Genomic DNA, 17952 nt, shown 5'->3' on the forward strand with positions numbered 1-17952 from the left:
TATCCAATGCACGTAAACGTGCTAATTCACAAACCTCTGGCGAAGCTCCACCTCCAGACAAAGAGTCTAAGATTCTGGAGGCTTCGGGCAAAAGGGTGGCTGCTCAAGCAGCTAACATATGGAGAATTGCAAACACACAAGCCCTGTTAGCCAGATATGACAGGGCACACTATGACACACTAGAGCAGATTCTCCAGCATCTACCTGACCTTTATAAGGAACAGGCAGAATTTCTAATACAAGAGGGGAAGCTTATATCTAACGCCTCCATCAAATGTGCCTTAGATGCAGCAGACACAGCAGCCAGGGCTATCAATACCAGTGTCATGCTCAGAAGACATGCGTGGCTACGCATCAAGCACTTTACTCCATCAACCTGTAAACCCAGATTTTTTATTTGGTCCTGATGTTGACACAATATTAGACAAAATTAAGAAGGATACCAAGACAGCCAAGTCTATGGGAGCCTTGCAGTCACAGCAATACAGAGGCGACTCCTTTCGTCGCTCCGGCAACAGAGGAGCTGCAAGAGGAGGCTCGACACTGCAAACCTCTTACAACAAAAGCAACACGCAAAACACCTACAACAAAAACAGTAGAGGTGGATACTGTGGCAATAACACCAAGGGTTGAGGACGAGGAAATAACAACACCAGATCCTCTACCAATACCAAACAGTGACTTCTTGTCACTACCCCCAGACCATGTAACACCGGTCGGGGGAAGATTACTGCAGTTTCTGCCAGTCTGGGAAAGCATAACTACAGGCAGGTGGGTGAAGCAAATTATACAGCAAGGCTATTGCCTAGAATTAATCTCCACACCACCCAACATACCCCCAAGACACCGTCCTATGTCCGCAGAACACCTACACTTATTGCAGCAAGAAGTCATCAGCATGCTACAAAAAGGAGCCATAGAACTAGTACCCTTAGAACACCAGGGTACAGGGGTGTACTCTCTGTACTTCCTAATCCCCAAAAAGGACGGATCTCTCAGACCAATTTTGGGTCTCAGGCCCCTAAACCAATACATCTTATCAGAGCATTTCCACATGATCACTCTACAGCAGGTATTACCACTGTTGCGTCAAGGAGACTTCCTCGCAACACTAGACCTCAAAGACGCATATTTCCATATACCAATACACCCGGCACACAGGAAATATCTCAGGTTCTCAATACAAAATCAGCACTACCATTTCAAAGTTCTCCCTTTTGGGGTAACTACAGCCCCTAGGGTGTTCACCAAGTGCCTAGCGACAGTGGCTGCACATCTCAGAAGACAGCATATCCATGTCTATCCATATCTGGACGACTGGCCGATCCAAGCACAGTCAGCCCAGCAATGTGCCAACCACATGTCACGCACTATTCACCTCCAGCACAGTCTAGGTTTCTCGCTGAACTACAACAAGTCCCACCTTCAGCCTTCCCACGTACAGCTGTACCTGGGAGCGACAATAGACCCTCTGGCAGCAAAAGCACAGCCAAATTCTGCCAGAATAAACAACATTCAATCGATCATCCAAAAGTTCAGGCCCCAACACTCACTCCCAGCCAGAGTGTTTATGCAACTAATAGGCATGATGGCCTCATGCATTTTCATAGTCCCTCACGCAAGACTTCACATGCTTCCGCTGCAAGAGTGCCTAGCACGGCAGTGGAACCAGGCTCAGGGACAATTAAACGACCTAGCGTTGGTGACCAGTCGTGCATACAACTCTCTGCATTGGTGGAATCCACAAAACCTTTGCAAGGGATGACTGTTCCAAGAGCATGTACCACAAATAGTGTTGACAACGGATGCGTCCCTGATAGGGTGGGGAGCCCATGTCCTCCACCACACAGTGCAGGGCCTATGGACCACGCAGCAAAAGAAAATTCACATCAACCTGCTAGAGCTGATGGCAATTTTTATGGCAATGAAAGCTTTCAAAGTACATCTCTGCAACAAAACAGTGTTGATGCGGACGGACAACATGGCTGCAATGTACTACCTACAGAAACAGGGAGGAACACACTCTCCACAGCTGTCACATCTGGCTCAGAGAGTGTGGAAGTGGGCCATCCAGAGAAACATTTTTCTCATGGCGGAACACCTCCCAGGCAAGGACAATCAAATAAGAGATCTGCTCAGCATACACAGCCAGCAGATGCACGAGTGGGAGATTCATCCCACAGTGCTACAACCATACTTCCAACAGTGGGGACATCCAGAGATAGACCTGTTCGCCACAAAAGAAAACGCAAAATGCCAATACTTCGCCGCAAGGTTTCCACACCCGCAGTATTAGGGCAATGCGATATGGATGAACTGGTCAGGCAAATTTGCCTACGCTTTTCCACCAGCACCGTTGATACCGCTGGTGGCACGCAAACTGCGCCATCATTCAATGACGCTAATCCTGGTTGCTCCAGCATGGGCGAGGCAACAGTGGTACACCACATAACTAGAACTTTCCGTGGTGCCTCATCAAAGTGTCACAACTGAAGGTTCACTAACCTCTATGCCGGGTACAACAGGAGCGATGCTGAATTACCAGTCCCCCTACTCTGGCAACACCTGTGAGTCAAGTCCTAGAACTCCACAGATAGATACCACAGCCAGGGAAAGGGTAAAAAAAGGGACAAAGGAAACAAAAACTTGGTGCAATAAATCAAGAAGATTCGAAGGAAGGGAGGGTAGCAGTCTTCAGCCGCCTTGGTACCCCTGAATACCTGCAGGTGAATAAACAAACAACCAGTAAGTGAACCCCTCCCTACTCTAATGAAGTAAGTATCAATAAAAGAGAACACACCCAACTACACACTTACATATAATACTGCGCCACTAGCTCCAAGCAAAAACAGTTCAAAAATAAAGAAAAGAAATGAAAGGGTTTTTTACAAGTTCTTCAGTCCATAAATCATCCAGGTGTTTAACAACTTGACCTTTCCGAATAGTTTCCACTAAGTAAGGTCAAATAAAAGTACTTAGCTGCCCATAAGAACGATCACGTTTACAGGTAACTCCAAAGTTCCACACGTGCAACCCTGCGCCGATTCTTTCTTCAGGAACAGCAAGTTCAAAGGGAACGTTTTTTGACTCCAATTAACGTGTCTAAATATCAAAATAAATCAAGTCCTTTCCAATTGTAAATGCTTCAAGGCAGACAAAAAAAATAATGTTCTGTGTGATCCGTGCTTTATCTTCGCAAAGCACAGCCTCAAAAGCGCACCAGCGCTACTTCTATTATCGAGACTCCAGGAAAAATGCCTTTATGCACAAAAGCGCTACAGCGCGGCTCAAATAGTCCCGAACAAACAACCCTTTAACCCTGGAAATGAACAAACAAGAACTCAGCGAGGGAAAATCCAGGAAGTCTTCAGGTGACAAGCACCAGTGAAAGGGAGGAGCAGGTTTAGAGTGGAAGAGAGTGGAAAGGAAAGTTGGACAAGACTTCAGGCATTCTGGGAGATGTAGTCACTACTTTCTCACCACTCCCTGGCTTAATCGTGACACAAAGACTACGACTAACACCCAGTCTCTTAACGCAGAGCCATGGAGACATTCAGCACCCAGATCCGCAGCAGCTGAACCTTGCAATCTGGCTTCTGAAGTCCTAGAATTTGGTTACCTAAACATACCCCCTGACTGCATGAATATTATCAAGGAGGCAAGGAAACCTACAACAAGAGCATGCTATGCGGCAAAGTGGAAACGTTTTGTCATTTATTGTAACAACAACGACATCAACCCACTAGACGCATCCATTCAAAATATCATATGCTATCTTTTACACCTACACCGCTGCAATCTAGCCTATACATCCATACGGATACACGTAGCTGCTAAAGCAGCTTACCTTCAAAACAGGCAGCACCTTTCACTATTCAGAGTGCCTGCAATCAAAGCGTTCATGGAGGGGCTCAAACGAGTGATCCCCCAAGACACCCACCTTCACCTGTCTGGAACCTAAACGTTGTTTTAACCAGACTAATGGGACCACCTTTTGAGCCTTTATACTCGTGTGAAATACAATTTTTAACATGTGAGGTGTCTTTTCTCGTAGCTATTACTTCGCTTAAAAGAGTTAGCGAGCTGCAAGCCCTAACTATTCAAGAGCCCTTCATTCAAATTCACGCAAATAGGGTTGTGCTTAGAACAAACCCTAAATTCATGCCCAAAGTGGTATCCCACTTCCACATCAATCAAACAATAGAACTGCCAGTGTTCTTCCCAAAGCCACAGTGAGTACCTGAAAGGGCCCTACACACACTATATGTTAAGAGAGCTCTCCTATATTACATGGACAGGACAAAAGATTTCAGGCAGACTAAACAGTTGTTTGTTGCCTTTTCACCACAACACAAAGGCAAACCCATTTCTAAATCTGGGTTAGCCAGATGGATAGTTAAGTGCATTCAAATATGTTACCTTAAAGCAAAACACACTTTAACAGTTCCCCCAAGAGCGCATTCCACATGCAAAATGGGGGCATCCATGGCTTTCCTAGGAAACATTCCTCTTCAGGAGATATGTAGAGCAGCCACATGGACTACCATACATACATTTACCCAACACTACTGCGTAGATGTACACTCCAAGCAGCGGTAGGACAGGCTGTTCTCAAAACTCTTTTTCAGACTGCTGCAGCTGGCACAGGCAACCACCGCTAGGGGAGAGGCTGCTATACATTCTATGCACAGATATGAATTCAGCAGCCCACATGCCTCGAACGGAATATGCTACTTACCAGTATGAATCTGTTCTTGGCATGTAGGGCTGCTGACATTCATATCTTCCACCCTCCTCCCCGTGCCTGTCGCAGCTGTAGCATTCACTATTACTTTTTAGCATGGTCATCACTTACTGTATCATACTCCATGTCTGCCACAATGGCGAAAAACAATCTGAAGATGGAGAGGATGCCCATGCGCACTGTAGTCCAGAGGAGGAGCCACATATCTCGTGATACTTCGAAGACTCTTCCAGGACAACAATGTGCAATCATCCGGACCCAACACTAGGCGGCGATCTATGCACAGATATGAATGTCAGCAGCCCTACATGCCAAGAACAGATGCATACTGGTAAGTAGCATATTCCATTCGTAATGTGCATTTCTGGTGTTCATCTATTAATTTATTAAGTGAGGTATTCATTTAGAAAACCTATTGGTAAAGTTTCATTTGACTTAATTTTCATATTTAAGCTTTGCTTTCTCTTTTTGTGCGTGACTATTCTAGGCCAGTTTGTAGTGTGATGCATACTCTGTCTTCAAACAGTGGCCAGGGTCATGGTTCCTCTTTTGGTAGCTGGACAGGGCTTCCTGGTTCAAGTTTGAATATCTGGGCATGTGTGGTAATGGTTGTCAAAATATATTAGTTTTAGAATGTTGCCAATTCCTGGTTTGTTCATGTGCCACAGTAGTTTGTCCCATGTGGAGAGGAAAATGAAATTCCACGAAAACGCGTGTGATGTTATATTGCTGTTCCGGCTATCGCTGGGTCTGTGGGAGTGTTTTACGGTGAGTGTGTTTTGAAGTGTACAAGTTTAGTCTCAAGAGAGAAATGTAAACCATCTTCATTTTGTAACACGTTACGAGGTTAGGTTATAGTTAAGAAACTCGGTCAGGAGATCTGTAAGAGTGCTTGAGGGAGTGTGTGCTAGCAGTAGACGCAGATGAGACATTGTAGCTCTCGCTTGTCAACAGTTCTTCTCGCTTTGCATCCTGGTACTTGTAGGCCGATTGTTTCTGTTGTCATTTCATGGCTGCAAGTGCCGGGATGCAAAACACGGAACTGCATGTGCTGCTCATGCCGAGCATTGGACACATTGAGATCTTTGGGATAATAAATAACGTGTTTTTAATATAGTGCTTGCCACCGGGCTGTGCTGTTTCACCGCGCTAAGGGTGACTGGTGTTTCAATGCCAAATTCAACTGTAATGCTCGTGCTCTTTGCCCTGCCTGTCAGCGGCTCTAGGGGTTGCGGAGCGTTGACAGTTGACAAGCGGTGCAGGTTCCAAGAGCGACATTGCCTCTGTCTCTCCTTTCTAACCTACAATATATGTTGGAGGATTATAACAGGCGATTTCCCCCATCCAATCAGGGTTCACCAGTACCAGTAGCACCTGTGCCTGTAGAACCTCCTCCTGAAGATCCGCTACCACCACCTTCTGCACCATCCCCGCAAATCCAGACGTCCGTTTGGATACACACTACTGTCTTTGCCGATGCCGAAGATGACGTTCGCCCTGATCATGAAGAGGGCGAAGTCCAGGATGATGACAACAATGACAACACCATGGCCGATTGGGATGACTACCAAATCCAGACGCCGTCCCCTCCTCCTGGGGATTTCCCACCAGTTGACATTGCCAGCTTCCATCAGTTAATGGACAGAGCGGCTCAACAGTTTAAACTGCCAAGAGTCCAAAGGGAAGAGGACTGTTTTCTGTATGATTTTAAGAATCAGCCATTTAAGCAGGTCTATACAGTCCCCATTATTGATTTCATATGGAACGAAGGGTTGAAACTTATGCAGACACCAAATACCATCCCTGCCCAAATGCCTCGCCTAGAGAAGAAATGTAAGGCACCCATTGGTTCCCCTGCGTGCCTGATTTTGCAGCCGAAGCCTGATTCGGTGGTCACTCAAGCTGCTCAGCGATGCTCAAGGAACCCAGCATCACCTATTACAGATCCTCCAGATCGGGAGGGATGTCGCCTGGACCCCATTGGGCAGAAATTTTCATCAATGGCCTCTACCACGGTGAGAGCAGTGAATGCTTTCGCTATTCTCGAGCGATATGCTCGTCAGATGTGGTCTGACATGGCTGCCCTTGTAGCCCTCATCCCGGAGCCCTCTAAGGTGAAGCCTTGAAAAATTTGCAGGGCGGAGAGAGAGCAGCTGAGGAGATCATAGACTGCTCAGTGGACATCGCATCGACTGGTTTCCAACAGCTTGCAGGGGCAGCTGTGTTGCGGCGACAGGGATGGCTCCGCTCCACTTCATTTCGTCAAGAGGTACAGGCAAAGATCCTTGATATGCCGTACGATGGAGAGTCACTCTTTGGGGCACATGTTGATGAGGCTCTCCAAGCCATTAAAAAGGACACCGACACTGCCCGCTCTTTAGGGACCTTACAGTTCCGAAAACAATCTTTTTGTGGCGCACGTGGACACGGCACCAACTCCATTTTTTGTGGAGGATCTCGTCAAACATGTTCGAGGCATGTGGGCTGCTGAATTCATATCTGTGCATAGATCGCCGCCTAGTGTTGGGTCCGGATGATTGCACATTGTTGTCCTGGAAGAGTCTTCGAAGTATCACGAGATAGGTGGCTCCTCCCCTGGACTGCAGTGCGCATGGGCATCGACTCCATCCTCAGATTGTTTTTTTCCGCCATTGGGTTCGGATGTCTTTGAACTCCCTCTTGTCGGAATCGATAAAAAAACTTTCTTAAGACCAAAAGGTCTTTAGTCTAATACGTCGGTATAGTCTTGCGTTCGGTCTTAGCTCTTCCAGCTCCATCCCGAGCCGGATTCCCTACACCCGCGTGCTTTCGGCGCGGAAGGCCCAGTCGACGCTTCAGACCCTATCGACCGTTCATCATGGACCGTAGTCCATTTAAAAGATGTCCCGTCTGCAACTCGAAGTATCCCCACATCGACGTCCACCCGGTGTTCAACAAGTGTCTGTCGCCGGACCATGATGAAGCCAAGTGTATGGCTTGTTCCCGCTTCAGGTCCAAGAAGACGATTAAGCTTCGACTAGCTGCGCGCCAGGAGGCCCAGCATGCTGCACCGGCGCCTGTGGACATCTTCGATGCAGGGGATGTCGAGGAAGAATCTATCCAGGACATTAGTAAGTCGAACCCCGCGTCGGACGTCGACTAAGACTACGACGCGGATGCGGAGATGTTCGAGGCCGAAGAAGTCGTCGACGAGGTAGGAGACGACGACGGGGCCCTCAAGGCTATGGAGGATAGCTCAGACGGAGAGCTTCCTCAAACTGACTCTGGGGCCGTGCCAATTCATAAGGCTCAGGTCGAGGGATCGCCATTAGGCCTTACCCAAGATCTTACAATGGGTTCTACGGCCCCGCCTTCCGGCTCGGCCACGGACATTGCTGCTGAGCCGCACCCTGGCAAATCGAAACCGAAAGTGAAACCTACGGTCTCGACACAAGAAACTGTGCAGGTGCCGTCCTCGAAACCGAAAGTGCGCATCGCTTTGGTCGGATCCAAGGCCTCGGAGCCGAAGAAGCAGAAGGGTGCTGTCGAGCAGAAGGGTGCTGTTGAGCCGAAGGCTCAAGTCAAGGGCGTTGAGACAAAGTCTGCCGCGCCGAAGACAAAAGTCAAGGTGGTCGAGCGGAGCGCGTCGGCGCCGAAGACGGTCGACACCGGCAAAAGACTCGGCGACCCGAAGAAAGCTCTCGGTGACCCGAAGAAAGGACTAAATGACCCGAAGGTTCTCGTGACTCCGCGTCAACAGGACAGGGCCAAAAGCGGCGCACCCCGAGAGTCTACTCCTGGTGAGGCCTCGAAGGATTCCGTCGAACCGGAGCGTCCATCCGCCGCTTTCACCAAGAAGGTGACGGACTCCCTACAGCGCATCAGTTACAAGACCTTATCGGTCAGACCGAAGGATCCTCCGCCTCCGAAGCCGGTTGAGAAACCTCATAAGGCGTCCACGCCCATTCATTTTACGTTGCTGCCGAAGACGGCGCCGAAGGCTTTCGCTCCTAAGGCGGTCGCCAGCGTCCCCGAGAAGTTTTCCTCCGTGCCGAAGTCGTCAACGGTGGTCCCCGGCCCACAGCCTCGACGACCTTCAGTGGACGAGCATCAGGAACACTTAATTGATGCCGAAACGGGCAGGCTTTCCCTCCACAAGCGGAAAATTGCCCCAGAACGTCCAATGGAGTCCTACAAGATTCCTCTCAAGAAAAAGGACTCTGCTTTCACTCCTATCTTGGTGGAACCACTTTCTCCACAGACTCATAATGTTTCGCCCACTTACTCTGATGTGGACGCTGGGGAGGGCGATGATGAGGATGAGTACAGCTATCCTTTCTATACAGACCCTGAGGATACCAACGAACCCTGGGCCGCTGGTGCTGACCCAGGTGATCCTCAATCAGGACAAGGCCCTCAACTATTTTCTGCGAAAACGTCTCCTACAAAAGACTCTGCAGCTTTCAATGCCCTCATTGAACGGGCAGCTAACAATCACAACGTCCAGCTCCATGCTGACCCTGTTGATGTCGACTTCCTTTTGATACCTTCTCAGTCTCAGAGAGAACTGTCAAGACTCTACCTATGCTGAAAGGTGTTTTGAAACATGCTGGCGAGATCTTTAAAGAGCCTACCAGGGCGAGGGTGATAAACCCTAGGATTGAAAAGAAGTATAAGTCAGCGCCTACTGATCCTACCTACATCAAAGGACAGTTGCCCCTGGACTCCCTTGTCGTCTCGAATGCCCGGAAGAGGGCTAATTATCAGACTACGGGTGATGCTCTTCCCCCAGACAAAGAATCTAAGGTCTTTGAGGCATCGGGGAAGAGGGTAGCAGCACAGGCAGCCAACATCTTGCGCATTTCGAATACACAAGCGCTTCTGGCGAGGTATGACAGGGCACACTATGACACGCTGGAGACCCTGTTGCAGCACCTGCCTGATGAATACAAGGAGGTAGCTGAGATGCTTATTCAGGAAGGGAAGCTGATCTCTAATGCTTCGATTAAGTGCGCTCTGTACGCGGCTGACACCGCAGCCAGGGCTGTCAACACTAGTGTTATGCTACGACAATATGCCTGGCTGAGAATATCTGGATTTAAGCCGGAAATACAAACCACCATCCTTAATCAAACAGTGAATCCAAATCACCTGTTTGGCCCGGAGGTTGACACCACCTTAGAAAAAATAAAAAAGGATATGGAAACTGCTAAATCCGTGGGTGCCTTACAGTCCCAGCAGTTTCGGGGTGGGTCTTTTCGTCGCTCAAGCACTAGAGGCGTTTCCAGGGGCCAGCTCTCCCAATCCACGCAGTTCTACAAAGGCAACACTCAGTCCACATATACCAACTAGAGTCGAGGTGGATATCGTGGTAACAGCGCCAAGGGCAGAGGTCGTGGAAACAACCACTCCAGATCCTCTGCCACCAACAAACAGTGACGCCTTGTCACTGCCCCCCGACCACACAACACCGGTCGGGGGGAGACTCCAGCAGTTCCTGCCAGTCTGGAAAACCATCACCACAGACATGTGGGTCAGAAAACTTATACAATACGGTTAATGTCTGAAGTTAACATCCACTCCACCCAACATACCCACAAGACACCGTCCTATGTCTGCCGAGCATTTGCACTTATTGCAGCAGGAGGTCATCGTCATGCTGCAAAAAGGAGCAATAGAGCTCGTGCCTGTGCAGGAAAGAGGCACAGGGGTCTGCTCCCTGTACTTAATAATACCGATAAAAAGGCCGGGTCCCTCAGGCCCATCCTGGACCTCAGGCCACTCAACCACTACATCCTGTCGGAGCACTTTCATTTGCTGACCCTGCAGAAAGTGCTCCCGTTGCTCAGTCAGGGGGATTTTCTCGCAACTTTAGACCTAAAGGATGCGTACTTTCACATTCCTCTGCCCCCTTCACACAGGAAGTACCTCCGGTTCACCATCCAAAACCAGCACTACCAGTTCAAGGTTTTGCCTTTCGGAGTCACCACGGCACCCAGGGTGTTTACAAAGTGCCTGGCGACAGTGGCGGCGCACCTAAGGAGACAGAACATCCATGTCTATCCTTATCTGGACGACTGGCTCATACAGGCAAAGTAAACCCAGCAGTGTGCCGCCCACATGTCCCACACCATTCACCTCCTTCACGATCTGGGTTTCTCACTGAATTACCCAAAATCCCACCTCCAACCCGCCCACATACGGCAGTATCTGGGTGCGACCATAAACACTCTGGCAACCACAGCACAGACGAATTCAGTGAGGGTCAGCAGCATTCAATCGCTGATACAGAAGTTCAGACCTCAGCACTCGCTTCCAGCAAGAGTGTTCATGCAGTTGATAGGCATGATGGCCTCCTGCATCTCCATAGTCCCGCACGCAGACTACATATGCGTCCGCTTCAGAAGTGCTTGGCACGTCAGTGGACTCAGGCTCACGGGCAGTTGAAAGACCTAGTGTTGGTGAGCGGTCGGGCATACAACTCTCTGCATTGGTGGAATCCACGAAACCTTTGCAAGGGACGACCGTTCCAAGAGCCTGTGCCACAGATCATCCTGACGACGGACGCTTCTCTCCAGGGATGGGGAGCTCATGTACTCCATTACACTGTGCAGGGACTATGGACACCACAGCAAAGGAAGATGCACATCAATGTTCTGGAACTGATGGCGATCTTCATGGCACTAAAAGCCTTCAAAGTACATCTGTGCAACAAGGTCGTGTTGATCCGGATGGACAACATAACGGCCATGTACTACATTCAAAAGCAGGGAGGAACACACTCTCCACAGCTGTCTCATCTGGCTCAGAGCATGTGGAAGTGGGCCATTCAGAGGAACATCTTCCTCATGGCAGAACACCTCCCAGACAAGGACAATCAGATGGCAGACCTGCTCAGCAGGTACAGCCACCAAATGCACGAGTGGGAGATACACCCATCAGTACTCCAACCAAACTTCCAAAGGTGGGGTCATCCAGAGATAGACCTGTTCGGCACAAGGGAGAACGCAAAATGCCAAAGCTTCGCCGCCAGGTTCCCACACCCACAGTCGCAGGGCAATGCGATATGGATGAACTGGTCAGGCAAATTTGCGTACGCTTTCCCCCCAGCACTTCTGATACCGTTGGTGGCACGCAAGCTCAGGCAGCACTCGATGACTCTCATCCTGGTTGCTCCAACGTGGGCTCGCCAACCATGGTACACCACATTTCTGGAACTGTCCGTGGTACTGCATCAAAGGCTATGCCTCACACCCAGCCTTCTGACGCAGAGCCATGGCAACACTCAGCATCCAGATCCGCAACAGCTCAACCTGGCGATCTGGCTCCTGAGGTCTTAGAATTTGGCTACCTAAACTTCCCTCCGACTGTATGGACATCATCCGGGAGGCGAGGAAGCCCACCACAAGAGCATGCTATACGGCAAAGTGGAAGCGGTTTGTCATTTATTGTGCAGACCACAACATTAACCCGCTAGATGCATCTATTCAGAACATCATTTGTTATCTTTTCCATTTGTACAAATGTAATCTGGACTATGCTTCCATTCGCATACATCTATCCGCAATGGCCGCTTATCTCCAGAACAGGCAGCACCTCTCACTTTTCATGGTGCCTGCCATTAAAGCCTTTCTAGAAGGACTCAAACGAGTCATTCCTCCGCGGACTCCACCAGCTCCGGAGTGGAACCTCAATGTAGTTCTCACCCGGCTGATGGGATCCTCCCTTTGAACCACTGCATTCCTGCGAGATTCAATTCTTGACATGGAAAGTGGCTTTCCTTATAGCAATTACATTGCTGCAGCGAGTTAGTGAGCTCCAAGCACTAACTATCCAAGAGCCATTTATTCAAATTCATTCCAACAGGGTGGTGCTTCGCACTAACCCCAAATTCCTTCCTAAGGTTGTGTCTCAATTCCATATTAACCAGACTATTGAATTGCCTGTTTTCTTCCAAAATCCTGAGTCATTGGCGGAGAGAATGCTCCACACCCTTGACGTCAAAAGGGCCCTGATGTATTACATCGATAGGACCAAGGACTTTAGGAAGACTAAACAACTCTTTGTTGCCTTTGCGCCACAACACAAAGGTAACCCTTTTTCCAAAGCTGGTATAGCTAGGTGGATTGTTAAATGTATTCATATCTGCTGTCTGAAAGCCAAGCGTACTCTCACCATTCCACCAAGGGCCCACTCCACCAGAAAGTTGGGGGCCTCCATGGCTTTCCTTGGAAATATTCCTTTGGAAGACATACGTAGAGCACTTGGTCTACCACACACACGTTTATCAATCAATCAATCAAGGCATTTATATCGTGCACTACTCACCCGGAGGGTCTCAAGGCGCTAGGGGAGGGGGGTCCGCTACTGCTCGAACAGCCAGGTCTTGAGCTGCTTCCTGAAGGCGAGGTGGTCCTGGGTCAGGCGGAGGTGGGTCGGGAGGGAGTTCCAAGTCTTGGCGGTGAGGTAGGAGAAGGACCTTCCCCCTGTGGTGGCTCTTCGGATGCGGGGGACGGCGGCGAGGACATGGCCGGTCAATCGAAGCTGGCGTTTGGAAGCGTAGAAGTTGAGGCGGCTGTTGAGGTATCTTGGGCCTTGGTTGTGTAGGGCTTTGTGTGTGTTGGTGAGGAGACGGAAGGTGATTCTCTTGTTGACCTGGAGCCAGTGCAGGTCTCTCAGGTGTCCGGAGATGTGGTTGCGACGGGGGATGTCCAGGATGAGTCGTGCTGAGGCGTTTTGGATCCGCTGGAGCCTCTTCTGGAGTTTGGCGGTGGTTCCGGCGTAGAGGGAGTTGCCGTAGTCCAGGCGGCTGGTGACGAGGGCCTGGGTGACCGTCTTCCTGGTCTCGGTGGGGATCCACCGGAAGATCTTTCGTAGCATGCGCAGGATGTTGAAGCACGTCGAGGAGACGGCGTTGACTTGTCTGGTCATGGAGAGGGAGGAGTCCAGGATGACGCCCAAGTTGCGTGCGTGGTCTGTCGGTTTGGGTGCGCTGCCTAGGGCGGGGGGCCACCAGGAGTAGTCCCAGGCGGAGGGTGAGGATCCCAGAATGAGGACTTCCGTCTTGTCTGAGTTCAGTTTCAGGCGGCTGTTCTTCATCCATTCGGCTACCTCTTTCATCCCTTCGTGTAGGTTGGCTCTGGCGGTGGCGGGGTCGTTGGTGAGGGAGAGGATCAGCTGGGTGTCGTCGGCGTAGGAGCTGATGTTGAGGTTGTGCTGGCGTGCGATGGCTGCGAGGGGGCTCATGTAGACGTTGAAGAGGGTAGGGCTGAGCGAGGAGCCTTGAGGAACGCCGCAGATGACTTCGGTTGCTTCTGATCTGAACGGGGGGAGGCGGACTCTGTGTCCTTCCGGCGAGGAAGGAGATGATCCACTCCAGTGCCTTCTCCTGGATTCCGACGTTGCTGAGGCGCTGTACTAGGGTACGGTGGCAGACAGTGTTGAAGGCCGCGGAGAGGTCTAGGAGGATGAGGGCCGCTGTTTCTCGGTTGTCGAGCAGGGTTCGGATGTCATCGGTGGCTGCGATCACGGCGGTCTCGTTGCTGTGGTTGGCCCGGAAGCCAGACTGCGAGAGGTCGAGGGATCGTTCGTCTCGAGCTGCTTGTTGACGGTCTTCTTGGTGACTTTTGCAGGAAACGGGAGCAGCGAGATGGGGCGGTAGTTATTGAGGTCGGTGGGGTTGGCTGATGGTTTCTTAAGTAGAGCGGTGAGTTCGGCGTGCTTCCAGCCCTCCGGGAAGGTAGCGGTGTTGAAGGAGGTGTTGATGATGTCCCGTAGGTAGGGTGCGATGACAGTGTCGGCCTTGTTGAAGACGTGGTAAGGGCAGGGGTCGGTCGGAGATCCGGAGTGGATGGAGTTCATTGTGCGGACGGTGTCTTCGGTGCTGATCGGGGTCCAGGCACGGAGGGTGGTGGTGGGGGGCGGTGGTTCGGTCGTGGCGTGCGTCGGTTGAGTGCTGAAGCTGTTGTGTATGTCCGCGATCTTGTTGTGGAAGTAGGAGGCGAGGGAGTTGCAGAGGTCTTGCGAAGGGGTGATGTCGTTGTTTCCGGCGTTTGGGTTTGAGAGCTCTTTAACGATGTTGAAGAGTTCCTTGCTGTTGTGTGCGTTGTTGTCCAATCGCTCCTTGAATGCAGTTTTCTTGGTGGCGTGGATCAGTTGGTGGTGTTTTCGAGTGGCGAGCTTGAGGGCAGTCATGTTGTCCGGTGTTGGGTCTTTGCGCCAGGCTTTCTCGAGGGCTCTGCAGTTCTTCTTGGAGCTCTTGAGTTCGTCATTGAACCATGGGGCTTTTTTGCTGCCAGGTCTGCTAGGCGGGGTCCTCAGAGGGGCGAGGTCGTCTGCGCAGTCGCTGATCCACTTCGTGAGGTTGGTGGCCGCTTCGCTGGGGTTCGTTGCACTGGTGGGTGGGTTCTTGCTCAGGGAAGTTGCGAGCTGGTCGGCTGTGATCTTGTTCCAGCTTCTGCGTGCAACCTGTTGCTGGTGGTGGTGGATCGTGGTCCTTCTGAAGCTGAAGTGGACGCAGCTGTGGTCCGTCCAGTGGAGTCAGGTGGCGTGGCTGAAGGTGATGTCCTTGCTGCATGAGAAGACTGGGTCGAGTGTGTGTCCGGCGTAGTGGGTGGGGGTGGTCACCAGCTGCTTGAGTCCCAGGTTTGCGAGGTTGTCCAACAGGGTGGTGGTGTTGCTGTCGTTGTTGTTCTCCAGGTGGAAGTTGAGGTCCCCGAGGAGGAGTAGTCAGCGGAGAGGAGGGCGTGCGGGCTGACAAAGTCGGCGATGTCTTCGCTGAATTGTGTGCGTGGTCCCGGGGGTCTGTAGATGTGTCGATCAACGGCAAATGGACTCTGCCTCAGCGCTCTTGGCACATCAACCTACTGGAATTGATGGCCATCTTTCTAGCCCTCAAGTCGTTCCATCCTGTGATCAAGGTGGAGTCAGTCCTTATCCAAACGGACAACACGACCAGCATGCACTATGTCAACAAGCAGGGTGGAACTAAATCTCCTCTCTTGTCTCGTCTGGCACAGTCGATCTGAGATTGGGCAATCAGTCACCACGTCACCCTGACTGACGTTCATCTGCCAGGAGTCTCCAACATCCTAGCGGATTCCCTCAGCAGATCCACGTCTTCCACCCACCAACACTCGACCTAGTTTTTCGACGGTGGGGTCATCCACACTTGGATCTCTTTGCAACACCGGAGAACTGGAAATGCCCATCTTTCGCAAGTTGGCATCCCCACCCTGGATTGTGCTGGAATGCCCTTTTAATGAACTGGTGCGATCTATTCGCCTACGCTTTACCTCCGATTCCACTAGTTCCTCGCGTGTTGTGGAAGATGCGGAGACAACCTTGCCACATCCTCCTGATCGCTCCCAGATGGCTTCGACAAGCATGGTTCTCGGAGCTACTTCTCCTCTCCCAGTGCGAGCCCATACTTCTGCATCCTCGAGGGGGTCTCCTCACGATAGACGGGGTCAAGTATGTCATCCGGACCCCTCGTCTCTGAAATTATCGGCATGGAACCTGAGCACCTTGAATATGCCCATTTAAATATTTCACCAGCATGCAGGGACATTCTCGCTCAGGCAAGAGCTCCGTCTACAGTCAAAACCTACAAACTCAAGTGGAAGAGGTTTTGTCATTGGTGCCGCTACTATCTTGACGGTAGCAGCGATTTCCCGCTCCCGTCAAGATGGTTCCACCTCGCTCTGCTCCTCCAGAGTCATTCGCCAGTTTTTCAAGGAATTATTCCGGAAGTTTCCGCCCATTCGGCGTCCTCCTCCCACTTGGCATCTTAATGTCGTACTGGCTCAACTAATGAAAACACCATTCGAGCCCATCCATAGAACGGACTTAAAATTTCTCACCTGGAAGGTAGCCCTTCTCCTTGCTCTGACATCCTCTCGATATTCACGCTTTCACCATTAAACCTCCATTTCTCCAATTCAGATCGGACTGTCTAGTGCCTCGCACCAATCCTACTTTCCTTCCTAAAGTACCTACTGACTTTCACATTAACGAACATGTTTTGCTAAAAACTTTCTTTGCCAATCCTCAATCTCCGGCAGAGCAACGCCTACATTCCTTGGACATTAAAAGATGTCTTAAATTTTACATCAATAGAACGGCACCTTTTTGCAAGTCTGATCAACTATTCATTGCCTATGGATGCTAGCACAAGGGACGTCCTGTTGCCAAGCCAACTATTGCATGTACGATTTCTTCAGCAATTGCTTTCTGCCATCAGCAAGCCGGCAGTCCTCTTCAGTCTTCCGTGAGGGCCCATTCCACCAGGGCGATGTCATCTTCTACTGCCCTGTTTGCCGGTGTGCCGCTTAATCAAATCTGCAGAGCGGCCCGTGGTCCAGCAGGCATACTTTCACAAGACACTATTGCCTGGATGCCATCAATGACGCAGATACGGCAGTGGGACAGGCTGTGCTTCGCAATCTTTTTAACTAAGGTGAGCCTTTGTCTTCCCTCCTCCATCATGGTTACTTTGCTTAGAGTTATTGCTCGCATGACTTTATTGTAGTTGATGGAGTTTTCTTCCATGTTGTTGCATGGTTTCTTCAAGCCTTTTTCGGCTACTACTGCTCACTATTCTATTCAAGCATGTGAATCTATGAAAGACACCCCAATACTGGAGAAGAACAATTGTAAACAGGTGGTTCTCCAGTATTGATATCTTTCATAGATTCACATGCGACCCACCCACCTCCCCTCAGAGGCTCTCTTCTCCTCATAGGCTCTATTGTCACTCCTGTGCTAAGAAAATCTGAGGGACTGAGCTCTGAGTAGAAGGTTCTGGAGGAGTGCTAGCGCCTGATTGGCCGCAGTTTGGACTAACATAATGACATGGATATGTTGCAACTGTTTTTTCTCTCTGCCATGTATTCCTATGTAGGAATTATGTCTTGGTATTTCTATGCATTTCTACTGTGTATTTTTATGTGTTATGTTCTTACATACTTATGTTATTAGCATCTTATTGATATGATATTTACTGTGGGAATCCCACTTCGACGACGGGGAATATTCAAGCATGTGTATCTATAAAAGACACCAATACTGGAGAACCACCGGTTTACAGGTAAGTAACAATTGTTCTTATCATTGCCTGCTACTCTGATTCAGGCATGTGAATCTATGAAAGATACCCTAATCCTGGATAAGGAATGCATTTCTTACCTGTAACTGCAGTTATCCAGTATTGGTATCTTTCATAGATTCAC

At 50.1% G+C, this 17952-nt stretch overlaps 1 protein-coding gene across 1 annotated transcript in view; it reads left to right on the forward strand.

Annotated features, from left to right (window-relative positions):
* Nucleotides 1-17952, forward strand: part of LOC147748826 (PAN2-PAN3 deadenylation complex catalytic subunit PAN2-like) — a 771836-nt gene that overhangs the window by 57253 nt on the left and 696631 nt on the right. The window lies entirely within an intron of this gene.

This window comes from Lissotriton vulgaris, chromosome 1_1 (genome assembly GCF_964263255.1).
Source record: "Lissotriton vulgaris chromosome 1_1, aLisVul1.2, whole genome shotgun sequence".
NCBI lineage: Eukaryota > Metazoa > Chordata > Amphibia > Caudata > Salamandridae > Lissotriton > Lissotriton vulgaris.